Source organism: Populus euphratica, unplaced genomic scaffold (genome assembly GCF_000495115.2).
Source record: "Populus euphratica unplaced genomic scaffold, PopEup_1.0 scaffold410.1, whole genome shotgun sequence".
NCBI lineage: Eukaryota > Viridiplantae > Streptophyta > Magnoliopsida > Malpighiales > Salicaceae > Populus > Populus euphratica.
This window is the reverse complement of record NW_011500296.1, coordinates 116,362-142,863: the sequence shown is the minus strand read 5'-3', so window position 1 is coordinate 142,863 and position 26,502 is coordinate 116,362. Positions and strand designations below refer to the sequence as shown.

General features: G+C 28.6%; 2 long non-coding RNA genes across 2 annotated transcripts; one reads left to right on the top strand and one right to left on the bottom strand.

Annotated features, from left to right (window-relative positions):
• The first annotated feature begins 13,925 nt into the window (after positions 1-13,925).
• LOC105113309 (uncharacterized) lies at positions 13,926-15,387 on the top strand. The gene is made up of 2 exons (XR_839930.1): positions 13,926-14,385; positions 14,646-15,387. It is a non-coding gene; the product is annotated as an uncharacterized LOC105113309 (long non-coding RNA).
• LOC105113310 (uncharacterized) lies at positions 14,415-16,270 on the bottom strand. The gene is made up of 2 exons (XR_839931.1): positions 16,049-16,270; positions 14,415-16,010 (listed from the first exon to the last, which is right to left on the bottom strand). It is a non-coding gene; the product is annotated as an uncharacterized LOC105113310 (long non-coding RNA).
• Positions 16,271-26,502: the final 10,232 nt, after the last annotated feature.

Below are 26,502 nucleotides of genomic sequence, written 5' to 3'. Positions count from 1 at the left end.
GAGTTTTTATTTTATTTTCATTCTTTGACATCTGATTGTTTGGAAATTAGTGTTTGTGCTTCTTTTTTCTCCTTGCAGTAGTGGTGGAAGTGGTGCATCAAGAAATCAAAGAATTGATAGTCCCTAGCAGTGAATCAAAGAATTCATTCAACTACTAAAAGTATCCCATCAATCAAAGGCTTTTCTATGAAGTTATCTTAATTTTGCTTATGATCTCAGTGTTAGCATGCTAGCCTAGTTTGACTCAGATTTTTATTATTGTTTTATTTTTTATTTTTTTTAGTTTTAACATTAAACATTGTTTTTTTATTTACTTATAATTGAGTTTCATAATTTTATTCAATTTGATTTTGGATGAATTACCCTGATGTCATTACCAAGTCACATATTTAATATGTTAACATAGATGTGTTTGGGTAAGGTTTTTTGACCTTTTTTTTGTTGTCATTTTATTCACTTTATTTAACATCGTTGTATTTTTTTATTCATTTTATTGAATTACTTGAGTTTATTAAACTCAATCAACTCAATGACATGAGTTTGGAACTTTATTTTTGCTTTTTTTAGGAACACATCCATCACCTTAGCATCCTATCTTATGTCGGAAAAAATTGGGTTAGCCGCGGTATAGCATGGATTATCTATTTAATATTCTCAAAAACATTACTATTTTTTAAATAAAAAATGCGATGCCCTTTTAAATAAGATTATAATTTTTTTAACCTAATAATGACATTTTCCCTAATAATTATATGACAATATTAGGACTACATTTTCTAACATGTTTAAAAAATAAAATATATTATTTTACTTGGAACATACCAAGAGTTTTATCAAATTAAATTTAAATATTTTCTTGATCCAAAAATCTAAATTTAAATATTTTCTTCAATACATTAGTTTTTATTATAGGTAATATATGTTGTTTACAACTATTTAAATAAAAGGAAACTATCAATTCTTTTAAAAATTTAAATACTTAAATTTAAGGGTCAATAAAGTCGTAATTCATTTTGACTCCATTTGTCAACTAGTTTTTTCAAGAAAATACAAAAAAATTGAAAAACAAATGCCTTTTTTATGCAATTTGCTGACTATTTCATTATTTTTATCATATTCATGTTAAAAGAAATTAAAAATATAAATATTGAAAAAAAAACAAAAAGAAAAGAAAAGAAATTCAAAGAAAAAATAATTAAATAAAAAGATGAGTGAGCATGGTAATAACCAAAGAAGGAAAGAAGGACCAAAATAAACACAAAGTTTGGGCCCCCTCTCTGAGTAGCTGAGAGATAATCAAATAAGGATAAAGAAAAATAAAAGAAAAAAAATAGAGCAAATAGTAGAAAATTGTAGAAAATGGTAGAAGAGAAGAAGAAGTTATAGTCCCCTCTCCAAGTAACTAAGAGATAGGGGGATAAAGGAAAAAATAATTAAAAGAAAAAGGGAAGATAGTAGAAAATGGTAGAAAAGAAGAAGAAATAAAATATGAAGAGAGGTGTAATATAGAAAAAATTGAGACATAATATCAGGAGGGAAATTTTTTTGGAAAAGTAAAATTGTTACCAAGAAAAAATAAAGAGAGAGAAAAAATATGATAATATATTTGTTATTTGTTATTTGAATTTGATTTTTTCATGTTAATGTGTGAGTGAATTTAGTATTTTATTCTTGTTTTCATAATAACTTCTTTAAAAGTCACACGAGCAAATTTAAATTGAAATAATCTAACATATATTTATTAAGTGTGAGTGGTGGTTTTCATATCTATTTTAATTAAATCTTATATGGACTATGTTTTTTATTTGTTCATCATACCTTTGCTCTTTTAAATTGAAATACTATATTTCAAAAGTGAGAATTAATTCTTGTTTTTAGACTCTGATTTAAAATCATTATTTTAGATTTAATAATATATTTACTTTTAATAACAAATACATATATATTAGTTTAGAGAAATTCTTAGCATGCAATAACAGTAATATACTTTTACCATTAAAAAAAACATGAAGTAATTAATTACCTTAATAGAATATACACACACATGGTGATTGTTAACTTTACTATGACATACCAATTTTTTAGCTAAAACTTTGAAAACTAGTTAGGATTTTATAGTTATTGTAAAATTAGATGGTAAGATGACTCTTTTTTATTTTTTCTCTTTTTATATATAGTTCGTTGAGATATCTATTAGAACATATAGTATTCTTGTAATAAATTATACATGAATTCTTAAAACTGAACTTTATAAACAAATAAATGCATTTTATTAAAAAAAATTATTTTCCAACCAAACATGGATAAATTACATTACTAGTAGCCATATTCTCAAATATTGTATTTTAAAATAAGAAATTTTATGGTATTTAAGTAGTAACTATTAATATTTATTTAATGAGAAAGAAATAAATACAAGAAGAAGAAATAAATTACATTACTAGTAGCCATATTCTCAAATATATTTTTTTTCTTTTCTGACATAAGTAATCTCATTTCATTTTAGTTCAACAGGGCACTTTTTGGCATCACTTGCTATTCTTTTTCTTGATGACACGTATTGGTTCCCTACATGGAAATTAACAAAAGCTGCACGAGAATTGATTCGAATTCGCATTGTTCGGGTTTTTTTTTCGCATCCTTGACATTCCTTCGTGATTGACCTCAATAAGCAGCGCTTAGACTGTAATATGTGAGGTTATATATATATATATAAACTTGTAAAAATAAATTAATTTAATATTTCTTAAGTCAAAAATACTTTTAAAGAATACTTAAAAACAAAATTAAAAGATATGTCAAATACCCTAGATACATTGGTAGAGTATATGCAATAACAACCTATATTTTTTTTTTAATTTGAGAAAACTCCACTTTCTAAAAAACATATTTTATAAATCTAAATAAGTAAGTAAAATCTTGACTATCTTAAATTTTTACAAGAAATGCATGTTCTAACTCAAATTTAAAATTTATTATGTAGATCTCAAGCCCTTTACCATTATACTACGTTTTTTGGAAATAATATGCTAACTAATATCTTATAATATCCCACAAACATATATAATACATTATTGGCTCGAGAAAAAAAAATAATAGAGATAAAAACATGTTATATCTTTATAAATAAATTATCTATAAAAAAATATTTTATATATTTATTTTCGACCCAATGATCAAACACTTTTCTTCTCTATTATTTTTATTTTAATAGAAAGAGCTATGAACCAGCTGGCAACTGAATTCTAAAGATTGATGCATTGTAATAGCTTGAAAAGAGCAATAAGCTTTATCTTTGAATAGATCTCATGTAATTCCACGACCAACTACGGTCAAAGATATGTCTGTCGCCACGAAGTCAGAATAAAAAAAATTCTCGACCTTTATATTCGTTATTACCTCCCGACATATATACATACATGCATACATGTATGTATGTATTTATGGCTTGACGGTATTTTCGGATACAACAAATAAAAATAGAACAAAACACTGTAAGATGGCATAAACAGATTCCGTTAATCATCAATAGAATCACCATAAGAAAATTCTAGGTCGTTAATGGATCCCGATGGGATTTCTGTAATAGTATTAAGAAACTATTCCTCGTTGAAACTTCCCCTCTTAGATTTTATTTAAAGTTTTATTCTTTCTTAATTAAAAATATAATTTCGAAAACAGACATACTAACTAATAATACTAACTAATAATTATTAATATTAATGAATAAAATAAAATAAAATATATTCTCAATATCTTAATGAATAATTTTTCAATTTAATGCAAAAAATATATTGAAAACGTCCACCGAAACCCATTATATAAATACAAACCAAAAATAGAAAACACTCACAAAATCTGTCACGATAAAACTTAATCACCAATATTTATATGGTAAATACCAATTATCATAATGATCAATTAATTTTAAGATTTTAAATTTACCATAATCTAAAACACAACAATCACCACCTTCATTAATCAATAACTTAACTTAATCACCAATATTTATATAATAAATACCAATTATCATAATGATCAATTAATTTTAAGATTTTAAATTTACCATAATCTAAAACACAACAATCACCACCTTCATTAATCAATAACTTAAATTTCTGTCTATCTTTGTATGTATTATAAGCTCACCATTGATTATCACAATAAAATCTTTTTCTTTAAAAAAAAGAGATAACATTATAATAATAAATATAACTTCTTTCAAGAAAAATTATCACAACAAAAGTTTTCCAAATATAATCAACAAAAACATTAACAAATACTTAAAGAGGAAAAGGAAGGAGAAAGTGAGCCCTTTTGAAATAGATAATGTTAATTGTGGAGGAAATAGGAAAAAGTTAATATATGAGAGTGTAATAGAACCATTCAATCCTAAATGTTAATATATACATCAGGTCATATGAAGGTTACACACACACACACACACTCTTATAACTTGAGAATTCATAGCAGATAAGAAACAAGATCACGGAACCTCCTCCACTAAAAGGATGGAATATGTTTTCATGTGGCTGCAGCTAGCGTGGATTAAACGCCTGTCCAAGCTCGCGTAGCATGAGCACTCACCAAGTCTTTAAAGTGGTTTTCTTACTGTTTATTTTTTTTATTGTAGAAAGATGCTTTCTATGAGATAATACTAAATGATACTTCTGATATGGGTTTTTTTTTTTTTTTGTTTGACTGATAGAGAAGGAGAGACGACTCCTTCCCTGGAAACACCATATCTTGCATTCCATCCAAAAGGGGAAAGCACAAACCTCAAGAATTCCCACTCCCCAAAAATGGCATGGCTGGGATATAATATAATAAATATTCCACCCAATCCTGTGCTTTTTTCCCTCTCCTTTCCCAGTTTTTCCTCCTTTTATCTTAGGATACGTACAAACCTCAGTGGAATAGAGCAAAAGCCACCAAAAGCACCGAAACAACAATCGAAATAACTCGCGTTTCTCTTAAGTAAACCTAATCTCATATGACAGATGAAGGAAAGGATTATCCGGGGTGCTGACACGTATAACTAGGGTCTTGGTATTTTTTCCAGGTTCAGCTGGAATAGAAAAGAACAAAGTAATATTTTCAAAGCATAGCAACCCACCGCCCCATCTTAATAGTTGTATGTTGACAGGTTACGGCAAGGGAGAAATATTAATAATAGTAAAAATAAGGATAAGAGACGTGTGTTGATCAGGGTTGCTTTGAATCTTTGCTTTGCTCTCCTTCTCCATGTTTCTTGGCAAGTTGCAAATGGAGCATGATAATTCCTGACGTTAAAGCCAAACTATTCTGTCTTTATCCCCCTTTAGAAACTCGTGGAAAGGGAACATTCTAGCTATCTAGGAGAATAATTATTGCTACGAAATAGTAATAACCTTTGCGTTCCTTATCTTTAGTTTTTGATTGGGGTTTTTTCTAGAATAAAAAGAACTGATGATCATATATTCCTAGCTAAAATAAAAGAAGAAAGAATAAAACTGATGATGTAAATAGTTAGTTTGAGGTGGGAAAGAACTGTGCGGATTCAATTTACAAGATTTGATCTTCGCAACTTGGAAGAGGGAATGAATAAAAATCATCTCCATGATGGGTCATCCTCAGAATTTAATCCAGGCATGAATTAAATTTACATGTATAAAATCTTGATTCAACATGAACAAGCTGGTGATTTCTGCCACTTTCCAAACATCAAGAACATGTTCCCCGGCGTCACATGCCCGGACCTACTAGTCTCTGGACGACTCTGTGGTCCAAAGTCTGATTATTTCTTTTCCTATGCCTCCTGATTGGGTGGTGCTTAGGGCAAACCAACTGTCAATGTTTCTTATCTTTTGGTTTTAGGCTGCTCTTTTATAATATATGTATGTATATGCATCTTGGCATTTGTTTGTCTTCTAGCTCCAATTGGAGTTAGTATTACGTTCTTTAGCCTCTCCTAGAGAACCAAATCATGATAAAGATTGTTTCTACTGACATTAGGCCCTCACAATCTTAAAAACTTGAAATAAAAAAGATAGGCACCAGAGTACTTGTTCAAAAACCTGTTATTAATATGATATATTCTCCAAGTATGTCCTTAAAATTTTGAAATTAATCAATTGAATTCACATTTGCTTTAATTCTCCCCAAATTAAGTCCTTTTACAGAAAAAATACTCCTCATTTTTTTTCTAATATACAGGAAAAAAAAAAAAATTTTTTTCTAATATACAGGAAAAAAAAAATAAAACACTTGATAACCATCAACGGTAGTAAGTGTGGTGGAAGACACGTGCACGTTGATGGACAAGTCACGTATTCGAACTTTACCCTTGAATTTCTACATTGAAACTACACATTTAGTGATATTAAAGACGAGTTTCTGTACCCTTGAATTTCTACATTGAAACTACACGTTTAGTGATATTAAAGACGAGTTTCTGAAGTGATTGAGAGTCGAGTCTATCGTATTAACCGTCCAAATATAAATATGGGCTAGCGTGACAAGTCATGTGCAGTGGGAGACACAGATAGCAGTCCAAGGCCCTTCTATACCCCACCTCATCGTATTACTTATATATATATATATTAGTGTCTTGGATAGTGTTAGGGTTTTCCACTGTACCACCCAAGACACAATTTACTCTAAAATTATTCCTTTACCCTCGAATTAAAATAAAAAATGTCTTGGAGTAATTTAGTCTTTTTCAAAAATCCAAAAATCCATTATCCATTAAAAAATCATTTGAGATACGTGTGAGTTTTTCAATTTTTTTTTATAGATAAAATGAGATTTTAACCCAATGGCTATTAATTTCTTAAATTGTTAGCAAATAGTGATTTAGTCTTTTCAAAAACTTTGAAATAGTTATCCTATTTATTTACCTTCATAGCAGGGGAAAAAAAAGAAACAAAAACAAGTTAGAGTTCTTAACCAAAAGTTTTTTTTTCTTTAACATTTTAGAATATAGTAGAAATACCATTATATCTTTAGAAAAGATAACAATCAAGTCATGCATTCAGGGGCATTGTGTACTTTTATGATGGTTTTTTGTTTTGTAATTCTCAAGTTCATGAAAAACATTCTGATATTTTCTAAGTTGGAAAACTTTTTTTTATTTGAAAAAGTTGTTGGCGTATATTGTTCATATATCAGTGAGTAGGTGCCACTTGTGATATTTGGATGACATATGTGGTGTTATCTAATGGACAAACCTATTATTCCTTATGTCTTTGGTTGTGAATGATAGCAACCAGCAATCATTTTTTTCTTCTTTTATTTTTTATTTTTCTTCTAGAGAAAGTGCATGTTTGCCCTTCTATTTTTAAATTGGCTCATTTTAGTCCTTGTGTTTTTTTATTGTTTATTTTTGTCCTTGGTTCCATTATAAAAGTTTTTTTATTTTGTCATTAAATTACAATTTGTTATATATTATTTTTTCCAATTCAATCCATATTTTTTTATTTTTTATTTTTTCTCTTCGCTCTTTCGTTAAAATTTTGTTGGTTTATAATTTCATCCTTCAATTAAATTTTATGTTGTTTATTCTTTTCAATTTATTCCTCATTGTTTTGATTTAATTCTCCTTTTTTTATAGTTTTTTTTTTTTAAATTAAGCCTCAAAATTAAAATTTTTTGATGCTATCAATTTATTTTTTATTTTAATTTTCTCCCTCATTCTTTTAAGCATAATTTTTGTGTGGTTTTTTTCTATGGTTTCATTCTTTGGCCTTTGAGGATTTTATGGTTATCTTTAATTTATTCTCTATCAATTTATCATGTTCTCATAGCCTACGCTATAGGTTTTGCAAACCTTTTTTGAGTAATTTTTTTTAAAATAATTTCTTTTGTGTTTAATTTTTGAATGATTCCTTTTATTTTATATAGGTTAACTTTATTTTTTAAAAATATTTGTTTTGAAATAATATTTCTTATATGTATGGTCTTGCATAATTCTTTTTTTTTTTATGCAATCAATTTTGTATTTTTTTATGTTTTTATTATATTTTATTAATTTTAATAAATAAATTTAGTAGACACAAACAAGTAAATATCTCATTTTAAAATATTAAATATCTTGACCTACATCTATCTTTCAATTTTTTCAAATTCTCTTTTGGTTATTGTTAACAATGTTTTTTATTTATTTATTTACATAAATGATTATTAGTTTATTTGATTAGATGTTTGCATGGGCATTTTAATTTACACTTTAATTTTTTTTTATAGAAAACAACCTATATATCCATGGTTTTTTTTTTTTTAAACAACCTATATATCCATGGTTTTTTTTTAAAAAAAGAATTGTGACCCACAAAAAAGAGATACACGAGTCAAATAGCTAGTATACACACATACACACACTAGTCATGCAACATTGCTAGTGATAGTAAAACACTTTAAACATAAAAGAAATGTGTAAATGGTGAAGGATTTCATTCACATTATAATTAAATCCCATCCAAGTTAACTTTTAAAACTATCAACTCAATTTTTTATCTAATTTGAGTTTCAAATAAAAATATATAAGAGTTATCTTGATATGACTTAATTGACTTTGTGGATTCAACAAAAAATAAAATCATAGAAAAAAAACCAAATGATCAAAATAAAATCCAAATACGCAAGTCTTAAAGCAACCTAGATGATTGGTAAAACAGTGGTTTGAGTTTTTAAAAACATCAAGATGATATTTTCTTTTTAAACATTAAGATGAAAATATATTAGATTGACTCTAATCAACCCGAGTTATCTTATCAAACTCATAGCCTGACTAATAGACCTTATTAAGTTCAATAATATATTTTTTATTTTAATTATACAATAACAAAATAAAAAAATCAATTAAAAATCAATCAAATATTAAATGATAAAATAAAAAAACTAATAAAATAAACTAACAAAAATAATTTGAATGATAAAATTATAAGAAAAAAAAATAAAAAAACAAAAAGGTCCGACCTAACTAGCAGGCATGGTTGGTCTAGCTTGCTTAGGACACAAAAGGTCTAGGTGCTTAAGCCATATTCTTTTTTTTAAGGGTTGGATGACTTGCTGAGACCCTTGTTTTTTTTTTAAAACAACTCATTACTACTAGTGGTAAACAACTTGTCACCCAGTGGGCATCAAACCATTATCCAACCAATATACCTTTTTTTTTGTCTTAGATTGAAAAGAGAGGTAGATGATGATGAAAAAGAAAATTCAAATTCAATACACATAAAAATAATAAAAATATTTTAACATATATTAGAAAATATGTTTTTTTTTAATCTTCTCTCTTATTTCCTTCTTCTTGGAAGAAAATATAGGTAAGTATTCCATGAGCACTATAAAATTTCTTGAAAACAAAAGTACTAGACTTTATTATTATTATTATTATGAATTAATATAGTGGATATTTTTATACAACTTAGGAAAGCTATTAATGAAAGAAAGATATGAAATATGTATAAGTATTTGTTATTGTGATAGTAGTTGTTTTTTTAAAGTATTTTTTAGTTTAAAAATATATTAAAATTTTTTTTTTTATTTTTTAAAATTTATTTTTTATATCAACATATCAAAATAATTTAAAAATATATAAAAATTAATTTTTTTTAAAAATAATTTTAAATTTTTATGAAACTTAATTTGGTTCACGTTCCCATGTAGCTTGACATGTCTTTGAACCACTGTAATTACTCGTGTCATGGGGTAGAGTTTCTCTTTTAAACTTTGAAAGTGATGGTGATATTATGACTTTTTAGGCATTCATAGACTAGTTAATTCACATACTTTTAGTTTTCTGCGTTCCAGCCACTTCAAAACTTCAATCATAGATCAAGTCTTCATTTCCTTTTGTAGTGGGTCACACAACATTGACATAAAAGTCAACAAGGGATGGATCATAACAACTTACCTAAATAATCTAAGATTTTACAGCCATGGCATGCGGATTTTAACCTGTAAATGACCTTATAAGATACCAGAAAATCCTAATGCACATGGCACGTCAATGTAAAACTGCTGCAAAATCATCGAATGTCAAATTGGTTTAAGTGTATGCAAGATAAGTGGAGGTAATGTCAAATTCTTCATAATAAATTTTTTTTTATTAAAACAATAAAAATTTAAGTTAATTCAGTTTGAGTTTATTTACATATAATTTGAGATCTTAGATCCACAAAACCCGCAAAAATAAAATAAAATAAAAATTACAAAACTCAAGGCCGAATAGTCTAATGTTAAATATAAAAAAGAAAAATCCTTTTGAGAAATTAGTATTGAAGAAGAAAATCTAAGTTAATTCAAATTAATTTAACTAACCAACTACTCGTGGTATGAGATTGGGATAAAAAAAAAATAGACTCAAAATAAAAATCTAGTAAAAAAGACTGAAGTGCAATAAAAAAAGGGTGAAAAACACCCCAGCTAGCTTGAATAAACTTGACTAACCTGCACTGGGGATAATCTAAGAAAGAGATAAGCGAAAAAATGGCAAAGTTTAATAGCCAATAATCTAATGCCAAATAATAAAACTAAAAAAAATCAAATTCATAAAAAAAGGTCGAGAAAACAAAACTGAGCCAACCCACGTTAACTTGACTAACCTGTTATTTGTGATATAAGATCATGATTAAAAAAAATTAAACTTTCAAAAGAAGGACCTAGCAAAGAATACTAAAGTTACATAAACAACATTGAAAAAAACAAGTTAACCCTAGTTAAATTGTCTAATCCATACTTTTGAAATGGTAAAAAGTATGAAAATAAAATAAATGGTGAAAAAACCAAATAAATATATTTTGAGATAAATAAATTCTCTTTAGAATATATTATAATAATTTATATGATTTGTGCAAGGATTGAACAAAAAAATTTAGATTTTTAGCATAAAACCACCCACCTACCAATTTTATTCCATTGGTAATAACTTTTAATTTGAATATTTGATTAGATTGTAATTTTAACTTTTAATTTGAATATTTGATTAGATTATAATTTTGCATAGAGTCTCATAACATGTTGTCCTATAAATTAATCAGAGAAGGGCTCACAAATTAAGAGGAAAATCAAGTAGTTTATGTGAGAAATCTAAATAGAAATAAAGAAGTGCAAACTTGTAAATAAATTAAACAATGCCACCCACTTTCTCTTTAAAAATCTGGCCAATAACTTAACAATGTTTTTTCTATTTTGATGGTGTAATCGTGAAGAAAGTGGCGGTTGTTCAATTATGTAAAAGGGCATAAGTATAGGCCATTTTAGATACTATATGGTAAGAGATTTCAGAACTATCTTGGTGGCCTAATGGGACAAGAATGTAGGCATCTATATTTATATATTTCAGGTATATATGATGGTTAGACCAAGGGATGGATAAGTGTATTGATATATGTGAGGATATGTTCATATAAAAATTTGTTATAAAATGAACGATTAATAATGTGTTGGATCAAACTGAATTAAGTTAAATTAATGTTAAATATTTGTTATTAAAAATAAAAATTAATAAATTATTGATTATACTCATTTGGAATTGTAGGGTAATATCGGTAAGTGGTTAGATTCTTAAAGAACATATAAAGTAAAAAGAAGAGAGAATAATTTATCTTTGATAAACACATTGTATAAAGCAAGATATATAAAATAGGCTTTTACCATTAATAAAATCTTGTGGTGCAATTTGATGGTTAAAGTTACTAAGAAGGATTTCTCAATGAGGTGTAACTTCTGGGATGGAAAAATAAGCTTGGAATTTTCTTAATGAGGTGACTACAAAATACTCAATGTTAGTAGAGATTATGGTAAATAAGTCAATTTTGTTATTATTAAAATAAATTATAGAGGTTTGTTCCATGAAGAATCATGTACATGTTATATCTATTATGTTTTTAATTGTATTGTGATAAATATCTTATTTAAATTTATAAATTTTACAAGTTCACTATTAGAATATTACTTATTGAGACAAAACTCTGATTTTTTTAGTTACAATATCAGGTAGATTATTAGTAGTATATTGTAATTCAAATGGATGAGAATTATAAAATAAATAAATATTTATAATGTTATTCATATAATGAAATGTTTTATTAATGAAAAGTTAAGCTTAAATTGTTTAAATATACTCAATGGATGAATTTTAGTAAATGAGGACTATTATGAATTGATTGATTGATTGAATGACTTGGGCCTAATACTTGGATATAAATTATTGCATGTGGGATTTGAAACTCTACTTAATCGTTATAAAGGTTTACAGGAGAAGAGAAGAACTATTTAGTTACTCAGATATAAAAGACTTTATTGAATAGAAATTAGAAATATAAATCATAATTATATAATTTCTGTAATGTATATAAATGCATTAAATAATAAATTGAATTTAATCATGAGATGAAAACACCAATATGGATCATTGATATTAAGTATAGAAAAAAAAATACATTCTTGACTTCAAGGTTTAATCTGTCATTCGATGTTGCGAAATTTTTGGGATGTTATTAAAAAAGTCTATTAAATATCAATCATGCCTTCAACTCAAACATGCACCACACTGTGAGAAAGAGAATGACACAAAGCTTCTAATATCACATCAGATACTAGAATTTAATAACCAAAAAGTTGAATATGTGTCGCCCAAAAAACATAAGGGTCATCACACATTGACGCATGCACACGTGAACAATTTTTTTTTAGTATTATATAATTCATTGAAATTACAAAAGAACCCTTAAGTAAATCTAAAAATAACAAAATAAAAAATAACTAGAAATGAAAGATTTAAATGCCTTTAAAAAATAACCTTTATTTTTTTTATTTGAAGGGCAATTCTATAACTTTACTATTTAAACAAAAAATTAGTATATAAATAATTTTAAAAAGATAAAAAACCCCTAACCAAAAGGCATATATTTTTTTAGCTTTTAATGGCAACACAACAATTTAATTGTTCCAAAAAAAGATGTACTGACCAATTTATCCCCAATCAATTTAGTAATGCTCATTAGATCCATTTAAAAAATCCCCTGGCCAAGCTTTGTATGTTTTGATGAGAAAGATAAAATCACCATTATACTATTACAATAAACAATGTAATGTGTTTATAATCATGTGTTTTATTTAAGGCTTTTAGTTTTTTTTCTATATATATATATATATATTCTATGAATCATTCAACCCATTTACTTATTGCTACCTGCATTTATTTTTTATTTTTATACAATTATGTAAGAGATTTTGGCAATCAATTTTTTTTCTAAGATGGTAATTAAATGAAAACAAATTCAAATCTGAATTTTGATTTTAAACTCATAGAAAGAGGAAAAATATTCATGTAGGTTAGATTTGTTTGAAATTAAACTTTAATGTGCCTTTTAAAATATTTTTTCACTTGAAAATATATTAAATTAATTTTTTAAATTTTATATATCAGCATATTAAAATTATAAAAAATATTAAATCAATATTTTTTAAAACAAAAATATATGAAAAACTAAAAATAATTTTTTTTTAATCAAGAATAAATACATAGCTAGGTCAAGAATGAAGTACCAGTAAGGATATTATTATTACTGCATCACATAAGTACGATTAGGACGATTAGGGTTCTTAGGAGGTGACAACGGTTGTCGTATCAAATAAATATTTAGCTCGTGAGAGACGGTTACATGGAAAGAGAGAACAAGGTACAGGCACTCTACTACTCTATTTACCCTTCGCAATTCATTCACTGGACTGGCATAATCCTTTTCTTTCTATAAATAGAGGCTACTGGTAGTCTATTATAGGTCATCCCCTCACTTTTCTCTCTCCCTCTCGCCCCTCTCTCTCTCACCTGCTCTAAGCCATTATACACCTTTCCTTTTAAAGAAACTTTCTTTTTATTATTATTATCATACTATGTTCTGATCAATTTTTTTTCCGTCTGCTCAGCAAGGGAAAAATACAAAAAAACACAAAGAAGAGAAAACCAGATTCGTTTCATAAATTAAAAAAAAAAGGTTGAAAAACCAATAGAATTGGTAGTTGGGGGAGAAGGAGGCACTGGTGATGTTGTTGACAGAAGATAGAGAGCACAGATGATGATATGCAATGGACTCTGCATCCCACTCCTTTGTGCTCTCTATGCTTCTGTCATCACTTTCAGCCCCGACCCCCTCCTCCTCCTCCTCCTCTATTTCTTTGCTCAATCTTCCATGATTTTGCTTTGTTTGAATCTATATGTCATTAATGTTTTCTTTAGTTTGCAAGCGCAGGGCAAGTAACATTTCAGATAACGGAAAGGCGGGTGGGGGGGTCTTGATATTCGAAGTGATTTCTCAGTATGCATAAGGATCATATTTGTTTCCTGGCTATATATAACCAAAATAGCCAGCTACCAGTGATTGATAGACCGTATAAGAAGTATGTTTCTTTTCGTTTCTCTCCCTCTCTCTCTCTCTTTTTTTCATGTATCATATTAGCTCTCCACAAAGAATAAACTAATGTCTTGATTTAAATTCCCAAAGTTTAATTGATTGCAAACTTCTTAAACTGTCACACTAAAAGGGATTAGCTAGCTACTTGGGACAAGTGCACTCAGCCTCCTTTCTGTTACTACATGTTTTTTAGAATAGAACTAAAGTGATGATTCCTGTCCTAAATTACGGAAATATGCTCAGCAGGTATCAAGGAAATGCTTTGTGAGAGAAGGGCCATCCAAATCATTGGTGTTTTGATTTTTGGTATATTAATGGTGTGTTTTTCCGTGAAGGAGTGTGTAAAGCTGAGCAAAGGATATTAGTTCCAGGCACAAAACAGGACGAATTGGGCTGAAGTTCTCGAGGTGATCAGTTTAGTATGATGGTTTTGATCGTTATCAGTACAAAAGTTCATCAAATTTCTTTTCTTGCTTTAAAGGTTGAGCCTGGATCACGAATCTGATCATATAGTTATTATAAATGATATACAAATATAATTACGCTCAGATCTGTTAAATTCTATTTACCAGAGGTTCTTATCTTTAAGTATTAAATAGCCTAAAACATGATTTAATAAGCACTCCATAATAAGATCATTTTATGTGTGATTCTTTAGGATTTGCAATTCTTTTGGATTTGCATTTTTCTTGACAAGGGCCTATGAAGGATCATCTTCGACTTTCATGTGTGCTCGTATAATTCTATGATTTATCTACATCAATTGAATAATTCGATTCATCAAGTCTTGTGTGGATCAAGTGTACTACTAGATTCATTATATATATAGTTGACTAGTTGCAGACCTTCCACTAGATTTTTCTTCTTTTGGCAGTCAGATTTACTGATGCGAAGATGCCAATCCCTTTTTTTTTTTGGAAGCAAAAAACTAATGGTTCACAAGTTCTCATGTTTATGCTCTTCAGAATCCCACAAGATGATCATAGAAGAAGAAGAAGAAGAAGAAGAACAAGAAGAACCAAGGGGAAAGATCAGAGAGCAGTTGTATTTCTCATGTTTGCTTGTTTCTTCCTGACAATAAGCTTTTTTTAAGATTATTGATTATAAACTGGTCGCAAAACCAAAATTGAAAAGAAAAAGAGAAAGATTTTGTTATATTTGTGTGTCTGTATGCTTCTTTAGAATCAAAATATGGTTAAAAGGTGTGTTTATATATATAATAAGAATGGACATATATCTTAATTACAGCACATATAACTAGTATCGAATCATAATTCAAGAGCATACAAAAGCTATTATAAAAGCCCACAAATAAAATACGATTAAAATGTAAGATTATTTTGTCATTAAACAACAATGGTTCATATTTAACTCATGGAGAGTGATGCCCTATTAGTTTGGTCATTTAAATAAATCTTTCAGGTCTTAAAACTCATAGTCTTATTTAATTTCAATGTGAAATACTCAAAATTACACTAATCATATTGTACTCGTATTCTTAATTATGTGAACCTTTTCTTGATTAAACGGTGATGTGCATTATTCAATTCTTGAGCAAAAAGAGAAGAAAAATACTCTCATGTCATTTGTTTTTTTCCTTCAAGGTTATGCCTTTATCAAGATGGTTGATAAGTGGATATATTTCTTACATTATCACGATTCGACTTCTAAAAATGTTTGTAGGAAAGTAAATTATGAAAAACGCATCAGCTTAATTAATGTAGATCAATAGTTATACAATGGGCTTAGTCTTGAAAGATTTAATTTCCGAGAACTCCTCTGTTATTTGAACCAAAAATAATAATGTCATTTGTTCTTTGTTGTAATGTGATGGTTACATTAATTCTTTGCAGCAGCTAGTGTCAAATCATAATATACACACTTGCAGCAGCTAGTGTCAAATCATAATATATATACACATACACACACACACAATATTTTTATTTTATTTTAAAGTGACTGTTGAACTAATGTTAACTATCTAATTCATTTTTTCTTCCCTTATAAAGAAAGAAAGCAAATTAACCATAACAACAATCACATCCATACATATGTGTCAATTAAGAATATCTTATACAATTATGATCATTACCTAAGCTTATATATTCATATTAGACATGGTTTAAAGTTATAATTTAATTAATTTTGTTCCAATTACTTTTTTCTTTATTACTTCTCAAAATCTATTAAAAAATCATTTCGAGTGAGATTTTAAAATTAATTTTATGTTAACTTTCTAGCTCATCATTTTTTTTTAAAACCCTTTAAATATAAAATTTATACATGTTCATAGCTACCTTGTGTTAAAATTTAATTTTATTAGAAAACAATGAGAGCATTAGGGTTTAAACTTATACTTGGTTAGTTATTAAAACTCTATTATTATATAAAAAAATTCAAATCTAGAATTTAAATTACTTTATGAGACTCCCATAATGATTTTATTATTAATTATTTAATAGATTTATTAAAAAAGAAATTATAATATGATTTTCAACTAAAAAAAAAAGAAAAGAAAAGAAAATGAAGTGTATACTCCCTCAATCCCTCTTTGTTTTGCGAAGTTTCCTTTTAGGCATGTCTCATAATGTTTGTCTCTCTTTTAGAAGAAGTGTATAGAAAGAAAAGAAAAGGATTTTTCAATCTAATCTGATTATTTGATTAATTACAACTTTTATTTCAAATAAATGGAATTCTGCACTTTCCAAGATATGGAAAATAAATGATATTTTGATAAATAGTTGAAAATATAAATACGGAGGAATAAAATGAGACGGAGGAAATGTACCAAACTTTTAATAGAAAATAAAAATAAATTAAAAATAAATTATTCTTATAATTATGGAGAAAACACATACTGCATATGAATATTGTCAAATTTATTATTTGTTTTTTGGTCCTTAATATTGTCATCCATGAAAAGAAAATATAAAAAAAGGGCAGTCATCTTTATCTTCGCAAGGAAATAATACCAAAGGGGAAAGATTCACAGGACCCTATCCTCAGCCAATCCCAAGGCAGCCCACCACTGAGAGAGTATCTAAATTATTTTTCCACTCTAGAGCTTCATCAAATGATCTAAAGGTGGCTGCTGAGAGACGATCAGAGGAAAGAACAAATGATGTGCCCACCATTACCGTATCACTTTGTACTGTTGGGTCCCTGTCTATCATTACTTGGTTAGGAAACAAAGAAGCAGCATCAGCCATAGAACGTATGAGAAAATATCTTCAACAGAGGAATGGCCAAGCACGAATTGTTTGGCGTTCAACATGTAAATGTAAGAGAATAGAATAATCACAGTAATATAGCAGCAGAAGGCCTTTAGGTGCTTTTAGGGAGAGCATCGCATATTGGAGTGTTTATGGGAGCTCAACTGGAGCATGGAGATTATTTCATTCATCTGTACTATGTTAACGATACTCTTATTTTCCTTCCAACTTCTCTGAACTCCTTGTAGATAGTCGAGAGAATTCTGCGTTGGTTTGAAACATGTGCAGCTTTGAAAAATAATTTTAATAAGAGTCTGGTTGTTGGCATAATTCCCTAAATTTATATTCTTTTTTTAAATAAATAAAAAGATTTAAAAATAAAATAAAGACTAGCATTTTTATAAAAATAAAAACGAGAGAATTTCACTTGTATAAAAAATCAAATTGCAATAATGGATAGAATTAAGAGTCTAATTATACCTTATTTTACCAAAAACTAGAGAAATAAGGCAAATTAAAGGTTAAGCTACATAATTATTAGACGGATCTGTAAAGTTAAATCTAAGAACATAATTCAATTTTAATAGGCAAATTTGATTTAATTATGGACTAAATTAAAGTTTAATTATTTTTAAGAATTAACTTGGGTTTCATTGAGTGATTAAATTAGGTACAAGGACTTAATTATAATTTAAATGGGTCAAATTAATTTTATTAGAGGTTTAATTGGTGAACCATTAGGTTTTGGAGTTTAAATTGGGCATAACTTAGAGTTTTAGAATATTAGAATTTTAGAAGACCAAATTTAGATCAAATTTAATTGTTACCAAGTCAATTGATTCAAATTAGGGGCAAAATTGCAAGAAAAATAAAAATTTTGGAATCAATTGAGAGCTAAATTGAAAAAATTTACAGCCAAAGATCAATTTGAAAATGGTGTTGAACTCTATGGATCTAATTAGCTAAAATCAGTGGTGAAATTAAAGAGATTTGAAAGTTTAATGGTAAATTAGAAGCTAAATTGAAAAAATATGAAACCATAGACCAAAATGAAAAAGATACTAAATTTCAAGGTTGACATTAAAGTTCAATAATGGCAAAATTGAGTAAAATTGAAAGTTTAGAATCAAGTAAGGGTGCAATCGAAAGAAATTAAAAGATGAAAGACCAAATTAAACGTTGGCCAAAACTGTAAATTAAAACCCTATAATGGCGCCATTTTGAATAATAATAATAAAAATACTAGATAACATATCCTCTAGTGACTATTTATCTTCTTCTTTAGAAAAGTTACTCGAGTGACCTCCTTCCCAAAGCATTTAACGCTTCATTCCTTTACCAAATTTGACAAAACATGCACATAAATGATGACCTAACATCTGACTACATCTTAGTGTGGTCCGTTTTAGCTAATTAAGACCATAACGACTGTAACACTATTCTAAAATGACCAACCCAACTAGCCCTTTCTTGCAATAAATCGGATAACTCATAATTGCCACTTTAAACCAACAATTGAGATCTTTATGAGTCGAATCAAGAGCCTATATTTAACACCATTAAAGAAAAAATATTTCTTTTTCACCTCTTATAAATATAGATGGATTTCATGATATGAAAGAGGAGAAAATCAAGTTCAAAGTCGATAAAAAATTAGCCTCGCCCCCCCTCCCCATTTTATTTTCATTGTGATCTTCTCTCTCTCTCCACCCTGACTTGCATCCACCAACACTTTCACCACCAGCTTGTCCACCACCATCTCCATCATGAGTGGCTAGCTGATCACCTCATATAAAGAGCAACCACCATAAAGTTATCTCTTTTTTTTTGTAAGTTTGTTCTTTTTCTTTCTTAACAACTTAACTTAGTTGCCATCCTCTTCACTAACACCACCACCTTATACACTTTGGACTAGTGATGCTAGCTGCACTACCTCTTGCTCTATCTAAACTTCTTCTTCTTCCTCCTACAAGTTTGTTCCATCTCATTCTGCATATAGGGAATGGATTATAATTAACAAAGTTGTTAGGTTGGCAGCAACAACGTGGAGCTTGGGCTGGACCCATTCCAGCATAGCAAGATGGCTAGGCTGGGTCCATCCCATAAAAAAAAAGGTCTATCAGGTTGGACTCGTTTTAGCCCAGCTCGGATGGTTAGGTCGGGTCCAACCCAATTTATATTTATTAATATAATAATAATATAATATTATATATATTAAAAAAAAACAAAAATTTAAAAAAAAATCCAAGAGTTATTTTTAAAAAATTATGATTTTATCGCATGTTTGTCTAATAATTTTGCATAATATCGAGATGTATGTTTATACTATATGATATTGATCTGGTATTAAAATATTTGTTTTGCTCCAAAATATTTTTGAAAAATTTTAAAAATTAAAAAAAATTTCAAAAAGTTTAAATTAATTTTATCTTAAAAAATATTTTGTTTTCATGCATACGACAAAATCTTAAAAGTTTTCTAAGCATGTTTTCGTAAAATGTTTTTGAATCTTTCTCATATTTTAAAATCCAAAAGAAGAAGAAGATATGTTAGGATTCAATCAAAATATCAAAAACTCTTATCAATCATTTTTTTTTATTTTAAACTAGGATTTAAATAAATACTTTAATATTTAAGAGAGTAAAACTACGTAGTAGAGTATACCATCATGTATTAAAGATATAAATAAATAAATGTGAAGTTAAAATTTAGCTTCTATAATTATTAGAATTCATCCTAATAAGATAGAGATTCCTTCATGAAAGGAGATCTATCTTAAATCTTAGACGAGATCAAAAAATAAAAATTTAATTTAAAAAATAATTAAATAATAATATATCTTTTTTAGATAAGGTGTAATAAAAATAATATTTTTTTTTATACAACCAATTTTTTACCCGTACTATAAATTTTTTAATAACTATAATATTATAAAGTGACTAGTAAATCTTAATAACATGATCAAACTCAAAAAAACCTTTTATTTCCTAACACAACCTCTCAGAGGCTCTTAAGCGCGTCATTTCGACGTTGCCTCACTACATTAATCTAGATGAGGAATATTGTGCTGGGTTGGCAAATGATGTCCATTGCAGACATGACTCTTTACCACTATCTTATTTGGGCATGACTTTAGGGTCAAATCCAAGGCGAATTTCTACTTCGAAGCCTGTGATTTTTAAATTTCGGAGTAGACTTTCACTTTGGAAGGGTAAATTGTTGAGCATGGTTGGACGCTTATGTCTAATAAAAAGTGTTATCATGAACTCCCTTCCACTATATTTCAGCCTATATTTCTAATGCCGAAATGAGTATGTAGGGTGCTAACATCTATTCAGGGGAGGTTTCTATGGGCTGGTATGGCTAAAAAAGGAAGATTTGTAAACTTCTGTGGCAGATTGTTACCAAGGAGAAAGTTGAATGAAGATTAGGAATTGATTCCTTGTTGGATGAGAAAAAGTCAATGTTGTATAAGTGATTGTGGCATATGAGTATTCGTAGAAATGATAAATCGAAAGATTTGATTTGCAAAACATATCAACTGGACTTTCAGAATGGGATTCCAATTTTTAAAAAGTAGCGGTTATCTAGTGTGTGGCAGGGAATCATGTCCATAGTACAATCTAATCATCCAGCATTTGTGGCTCTGCAAAGCAGTTGTAGTTATGATGTTGGAGACAGAACTTCAACACAATATTTGAGTGATAAATGGATAGGGAATTCAATCCTCAAAGACTTACATCTAAATTGTACGTGCAGTCTTTATCACCTAATGCAACAGTTGCAGCAATGGGAAAGTGGTCTGAAGGTGGCTGGAGTTGGGAGAGTTGAACGAAGAACTCTAAGAAGCTTTGAAATTCAACATGTCACTTCCTTGTTACATTTATTGAATTCCTAAGAAGCTTTGAAATTCAACATGTCACTTGTTAGATTTATTGAATTCTATTCAACACTGCCAGACCAAAAAGGATGTCAAGGTATGGAATCTCACTAAAGATGGAACACTCACTGTTAAATCTTGCCATCTTTTGCTAGATCGTATATACTGCAGTGGAGTCAAACCTTTCCAGTGCAATGTTTGGGTCATGATTGTTCCTCCTAAGATTCATTGTTTCGTATGGTTACCAGTGCAAGAATGAATTTGTACAGGTTCTTTTCTATTAAAACACCAAGAGTTGACCGCAGCTCAAGCACTTTGTCCGTTACGTAGTTCTGCAATTGAAACAATAGATCATATGTTGATTCATTGTTCCTTTGTCTTGCGTTTATGGTGCAAAATAAAGTATTTTGCATAAAGTATTTTCACTACCAGAAAAATACACAAAAAATTTATATCAATATAATACGGTGACATTTACCGACCGAATTTTCCATCACTAAATTCATCGGTAAACATCAACAAGAATATTTTCATGGTATATACTGAGAAAATCACAAAAAAAAAAAAAAATAAAAAAAGACAAACAATACAATGACATGTAAGTTTACTTACGATGATATCGATAGAATTAACCCGATAGTAAAATTCATCAAAGTAAATACCGACAACAGTTTTTTATTGTTATATACTAGCGACATTATGAAGAGTATTACAATGAAATTCAATAAGGCAAATCGTACGGTAACATGATATTTCTACCAATAGGATTGCCGACAACATTACCATTAAAATAATTTCATCGATCAGTCCGTCGGTAACATTTAATTTGTGACCTGGTGCTCTACCCTTCCATCCTCTTCCACCCCTAATATGAACACAATTCAACCTCTCACGATAAATTTAGCCACCACAACACTTGATTTGTCAACATTTATGATACGATTAAAAGATTAATGTCCTTTTCCAAGTACGGGAGTGTCGAAGTAATAAATAATCCGGCAAGACCGGGATCGAACCATAGAGAGGTTAACTATAATAATAATAATAATAATAATAATAATAATAATAATAATAATAAGTTAAAGAGGATTTTGAGATGTAAGATTAATGTGAGGATTAAATAATGATAAAATAATTGTCAAGGTTAGAGAATTCATTAATGATATTTCAAACAAGTATAGTATAAACTCTTTTTATTGCTCAATTGGAAACCACACACAAAGAAGGTTCAAATTGGATTATAAATTGTTAACATGATTACATTAATTATCTTATTCGAATAATACTAATACTCATAAATGTTATTATGTATTCATGATTATAACTTATATTAACAACAAATCAAGTTTCTTTCATAGCACATGTATCAGTTATACCATAAGGTTGGGCTATGAAAGTGCCAAGTATTTATTGTACCAAGGGTTATACAACATAAATCTAGATTAATCATTTAACAAGCAAAGTATTATGAGTGAACAAGATAACGAATACAAAACATGTTAGGATTAAACATTAAAGCTCATGTTGAGTTTATATTATTCTTATTCTTACACTATTAATGTAACATTTTCATCTTGACATAATAAACTTAATTAAACATAATGAATAAGAGAAACATAAATAAACAAGATAAGAGCATGAATAAGATATAAGTTAAATAAGTAAAGGAAATAAAAGATATAAACAAAAAATTAATGAAAGTGAAACTTAAGCATTACAAAAATATTAAAAAAAGAGCAAGAATATGATCTTAATCTGAAAGCCAAGATGCTTAAATGCATGGAAAATACCTCCTTTTGTAGTCCAAAATTAGAAACTATTGATTTGTTGACTAATTGTTGAGTAGGTGGTTACATCTTAACTTGGTGATAATCCTTATCTTCTTGTCTAAACAGTGTCTAGGTTGCAAGATAGATTTCGACTCCTATGTTATTGCTATAATTTGAACTTAAAAATGACATTTTTGAATCTTGGACTCTAATAAAAGTTTTAGGCCTATTGTTGCGATGTCGTGGTCGCACAAATTAATTACCCTAGCTTAAAACACAACACACAAGATAGTATAGAGCAAGCAAGGGGTCGATCCCACAAGGAAGATTTAGTTCAGATTTTTATGCTATACGCTATGCAATTGGGGGGTTTTGATTTGTAATGATCTAAACTATGGAAGAAATTAAACTAGCAAACAAAATCAATTGAAAGCGATGATTTTTTTGGGTTTGTAGAGGAGAGAATTTGTGTTTCTTCACTTCTGGCTGCTGCCCCTCTTCTCTCCTCTCTCTCTTTCTTTTTATATGTTAAGAAACCTTAGTTCGTAATTTACAAAGTAGTCCTCTTTTAAGTTGACAATTGACATTTAAGTACTTTAATAACTGTTTTTCTTAAAAAAGAGAAATAGCCTTGCATGAAATATTCAAGCTCTAACTTAGAGAAGCTAAATTGCTGATATAAAAACTTGGATGACGGTTTAGAAGCTTCGAAACATAATTTGGACTCATTTCTTCACGAAACCTGATTGCTGGCAGAATTCAGTTGTTATCTTTGAAAACCCATATCTCCCTCATCTGAAATATTTTTTGGCTGAAATTTGGAGTGTTTATAGACCTTTGAGTCAAGAATCCAAAAAAATTGAGTTTGCATAAATTTGACTTCTATAGCTCCAGATATTGAATTTTGAATAGACAAAGGTCAACAGTGGTAGAATGCGAGATTTGACTTTGAAGGATGTGATTTCCATGATCTTTCTCTTTTTATTTTTCTTGCATTACATTTCCAGAAAGGTATGGATGTTAGCTTTTTAGTGCCACTAGAATCACTTCATTTCAATCTCTAGAACTCACGATCTGCACAAAACATCGACTGAACATCAAATCTGCCAATTATCTCCAATTTACTCCTTTTTGCATTTTTCATCCAAAAGTGCCTTCAAAACATAAAACAAAGAATATCAAGGCATTTTACATATAAAAAATGGACAAAAAATTAGGTAAATATGGGTGAAACTATCGAATAATATGGTTACATCAAATACCCCCATACTTAGCTCTTACTCGTCCTCGAGAAAGGATAAATAAAATTAAATTGAAAATAACCATGATCAATCTCTTAATCTCCCATCAATGTCCAAGAGTACAAGCATTATAAATAAGAATATAATAAAAAAGGATAAAATAAATAAATTTTTATGAATTTGTTTACATGCAAACTTCAAAATTCAATCAATCCTCGGGATTTAAATGAAATCTATGCCATGCCAAAGTGATAGGTCCTCTCAATGATATACACTCCAACACTCATGTGTTTAGGGTTTATATGTTTAAATCTCTCAAATTCAATCAAAGAGTATGTTCTGCCATAAGCTTGCTTTTCAATCTCATCTCCATTACTAACATATTACAAACAATGCATGAATCAAAAGGTCTTATTTTCCGGTTGTAATAGGGCTAAGGTTAAGGTGAGATAAAAGAGAGTAAAAGAAAATGTTCAAATCAAAAAAAGTAGAGTATTCTGAAAAAATGATATTTCAAACAAGATATTCCATCAAAGCTCATAAATTTTTCATCTTTAATCACCAATGCTTAACTCCTTTTGATTTTAAATTCTTTTAACATAAAATCTTAAGAACATAAAGGAACATTTTTTTTCTTTTTTTTTTTTGTAATTTTGCCCATCTTTTCATCAAGCATCATTTCTTCTGTCTTTTCACATAATTTCCAACCATAATTCCATGAAGTATCACAAGTACATGCTCTACTAATCCTTGGCTAGGGAAAAAGGAAAATATATATAAAGTTAAGGCTTATACATGGATAAAGCAAAGAAAAGATAAACAAGCTCAAAAGGGGCTCACTAAGGATAATATGCTTTAGGTTGGCTTTTTGGTTCAAGTGATTTAAAATTCCTAATGCCTTTATCATCTTCATGTATATTTGTAATGAAATATAATCTCAATAAGATATGAAGCAAGTTCTAGAGATACATATCATTGAAAGAATGCACACTCAAAGAATACAATGTTGAAGGTTCAAAAACTTGCAGTGGTATAACACTATAAAGTCAACATGGCATATTCTCAAAGTGAATCCCTAAACCAATTAAACCTTAAAATTTGCATGCATACTCTTTCATTTGATTTATATAGTCATCTATCTCAATTAATTCTCATACATAATACTCATATTCTCAAAAACCAATGAGAGTTAAAAAGATCAAACACAATTTTTTTTTTAAGAACAACAAAGAAAACAAAAATTCTCCCAATACCCTCACACTTAAAACACAACATTGTCCTCAATGTTGAAATAAAAACAAAGGAACATAAGAGAATGACAAAAAATAAATTAAAATACAAAAAAATAAAAGATAAGGAAAAAGAAAGTAAATTTGATTTTTCTTTTTGTGTGCTGGGTTGCCTCCTAGTAAGTGCTTTTATTTTATGTCATTGGCTTGACATGTGGCATGCTCATTCTTCATAGATTGGTTCAGCTAACTCTACAGAAGCGGTGAGTTCTGTCGTCCAACCTTCATAGAAAGGTTTCAAACGATGTCCATTGACTTTAAGTACTTTGTTGGTTTCTAAACTTATAATTTCAACTGCACCATAAGGAAAAATATTAGAAACAACAAAGGGTCCAATCCAACAAGAGCGCAATTTTCCAGGAAAAAGTCTCAAATGCGAATGATAAAGAAGGACTTTGTCTCCAACATGAAATTCCTTTCTTTTAAGCATTCGGTCATGAAGATTCTTAGTCTTTTCTTTGTAAATCCTTGCATTCTCATAAGCATCATTTTGAATTTCTTCCAACTCTCGCAGCAATTTTCTTGCAATCCCAGCAGCATCATAATCCATGTTACATTGTTTAATGGCCCAAAAAGCTTTGTGTTCAAGCTCCACCGGTAGATGACATGCTTTCCCATAAATCATTCTATAAGGTGACATTCCTATAGGTGATTTATAAGCAGTCCTATAAGCCCAAAGTGCATCTCCAAGGCGTACACTCCAATCTCGTCG